Below are 3,490 nucleotides of genomic sequence, written 5' to 3'. Positions count from 1 at the left end.
CACAAGAAAACTTCTGTTCTACGGTGCAAGTGGAATTTACACTGTTAAAAATTTGCCGTAAATAACGGTAAAAATCCTGGAATAGATGCTACCATGCATTAACCGTTTTAAAAATGAATATATTGACGCAAAGGAGTGATATTACGGTCACCAACCCGTAAAAGATAGTAACAAAGTAGGGTAAAGATACGGTAGTCTGTATTTTACTGAAATTACGGGTTTTTTAAGTGTAGGATCTGTGACCCCAAGGAAAAATATACGAGCCATAGTTTTAGGTGTGGGGTGAACTAATAATTTTCAAATATTCTTGTGTACATCTGTGTATAGTGAGGCTCTAAGTACCTTATTACATAATTGATAATGTTAAATTTAGCTGTTAGAATTCAACTACAAAACTAATATTTTCTATAAATCCTGAACTCTGCTGGGGTCTGCGCTATATACAGTAATTTTCATTTTACATAATTCTGATTAAGTCTTTAACGATCGTAAACTCTACTGTCACTTTTTTTTATTTGGAAATTTCAACAAAGAGCAAAGCGTTAAATTAAGTTATAGGTTTTTGCAACTTGAAATATCACTGAATCACTTCAAGAACTTTGATCACCATCTCAGTCTTTTGGTATCTTGCCTCATAATAAATTAACTAGAAGCCTAAATATTAAATCTCACTCACTAATGTATCGTCATCAATCGAAAATTTTGCTTATTGTTTTTTCGTATTTATGCAAGCTTTAGAATGTTGGTAATAACCTTGTTTTAGCAAGACTATAGAAAAGGGTCCTATAATTTTCAGTTGTGACATTTAATTCAAATCTGATTTGACCACAATTCGTGTATGTTTGCCATAATTTGCATATAGCATTTTAAGTACTATATATCATAAATCAGAGAACATATCAGCTAAACTTTTAGTACTAATATTAAATGACTAGTTTTTTTCACAAACAAACATTGTGGTATCTATAAGTAAATTTTCTCTTATTTTTACGAAAACTACGTAGGAGTGTTTCAAACCGATAATATGGTATAATGTATGTTTTTAAAACGACATATTAACTCAAGTCCAGATATTTGATCGAAACTGTACTTAATATATCTTTGTGACCAGTTTCTCAATCAGGTCAGGTCCTACTAGGTGAAGATCTTTTCTACGCTGTGATGTCTATTCTTATTTGTATTTCTATGATACTGTACTCTTGGTGGCACCTGCGGGTATTAGACCAAGTCTGATAGATTGGAAAGTTACTTAATCATTCTGGGTCTTTTACCCTGTTTTAGTTTATGATATCATAAGGTTTTTAATTTTGTATCGTGTTTTAGTTTATGATATCATAAGGTTTTTAATTTTGTATCGTGTTTTAGTTTATGATATAAGGTTTTTCATTTTTTATCGTGTTTTAGCTTATGATTTGAAAAGGTTTTGTTTCCCTCCTTACTTTCCATTAGGCCTTCCTATTCTGTAAATATTTGTCGGTCATTAAGCTTTGCCTTTCGTTAGAACACATCTTATGCACCATGATGACATCATCATCATATCTTATGCACCATGATGACATCATCATCATATCTTATGCACCATGATGACATCATCATCATATCTTATGCACCATGATGACATCATCATCATATCTTATGCACCATGATGACATCATCATCATATCTTATCGCGCCAATGTCGAACCCACATGAGGGTGATGATGTTTGCCTCTGTGAGGTCTTGATCTGAGCAATTAGAGTCCAATGTGCACCCTCATAGAATATGTTCATTTGTTTGTGGTGTTTGCCCCACATGAACATTCAGGGTTGGTGGCTAATCCCCATTTGTGGTGGTTATCTCCAGTTTCGCCCATTTTTTAGGGTTACCCAGTCCTTCCTGGTGCGGGTTGTTCTGCTGGGCAGGCCTTCGTTTGGGTTAGGCAGCACCTCATTGGGTGGCCATCGGTTACATTATTTACAGATATCTGGAGAATTAAATGGTTTGAAAAAATCAATTGCCACCAATAACTACTATTAAATAATGGTAATAATTTACCATATAGGTTTCCAGGGATATGTACCTTAAGGACGTCAGTATGTCTATGCTTTTCTTCTTTGGGAATCTTATCATTAGTTGTAAACATTAAGAAAATTATCTAGAGGGTTATGATCTCCCCACATCAATTCAGCATATTTTCCTTCATACATACGTTTGCAAAGTTTTATAGGGTTTTTCTGAGTTTCATGATTATGCCTACCTTAAGGAAATGTTTAGACCACGCTAGTTGAAAGTTTTGAAAGGGCCAGTTTGGTTTCAAGAGATTTTGAATTTTTCTTTGACTTGTTTTTTGATGGGTGATACAGCCTGGTTTAAGATAACTCCTTATAGTAAATTCTGATATCCTGTGTGTTTTCTCTTTGGTCTGTTGATCTAATTTGGGCATTCCTTACTCTATAGAGTTGTTTGGGAGCAATCCTTGTTTATATTCTGTTTTAAAGATACATTTTTCGTTCACTTGGAGTTATAAAGGGCATTCTTTAGTATTCAGGCTTTTTAGCACTTTCTATTTAAAATTGTCATGCAGACTTACCCTTGTTTTATGAATTTTCTTTGGACAAAACTTTGCTACTGGGTAATGCCTTGGTTCTCCATGCTTTCGTGATTGTACTCTTTATTTCCAATTTGCTTAAAACTTTTGTATCTCTTCTTGGTCTATAGCGTTATTTGAGGAACTCCTTAGCCATGGATTATGGAGAAATTCAGGCTCTACAATTTTTTAAGTTACTTGGAATACTAATTAGTCCAAACAGTAATATTAGAAGCCTTTATCGATGGAGTTATTCTAGGTGTTTCTTATTTCAATAAGCTATCTAGAGCACTTACTTGATTTGCCAGTTTTGAATATTCCCTCGTTTGCAGAACTTTTTTTAGTAGTACACACTGTTTTATTCAGAAGACAACTTTGTCTATGGAGTTTTTGAGCCCTATTCTTTTGTCCATTCAGTTATTCATGACCTTTTTTTGGGTCTTGGAAGTAATTCTGGACATTTTAATCTTTTGTGTCCTTTAGAACACTTCAGGGGGTTGCCTTAGGCACTCATTGGACAATGAAGTGATCTATAAGTTATTTGGAACACTATCTTGCCTATGGAATTATTTAGAGCAATATTTTGTGTGCCGAGTTATCTGATACTCGCCTTGGTCTTTGGAGCTACTTTATGCAGTCATGGGATGTTTCATGTCACTCATTGTTTCCTTGCTTCTATTCAAGTAATGTCTAGTCTCATTTTTTTTTTTCAATCTTGTTTTCAAGAGTTCCAGTTTTCTTGTCAATCTTTAGACTCCAAAGTTATTTGACATTGCTCTGTGAATTAAGATCTAATTGGAAAAATCTTTTTGATTGTTGGATTTAAGATTTATATACATTTCTAATGATTTTGCTTTTATCTTTTGGGGGATATTTAAAAGAGAACTTCTGTATCAATGGAATTCAAGGTATGTTCCTCACAT

The sequence above is a fragment of the Palaemon carinicauda genome, chromosome 8, assembly GCF_036898095.1.
Source record: "Palaemon carinicauda isolate YSFRI2023 chromosome 8, ASM3689809v2, whole genome shotgun sequence".
Classification (NCBI taxonomy): Eukaryota; Metazoa; Arthropoda; class Malacostraca; order Decapoda; family Palaemonidae; genus Palaemon; species Palaemon carinicauda.
This window is presented reverse-complemented; position numbering follows the sequence as displayed.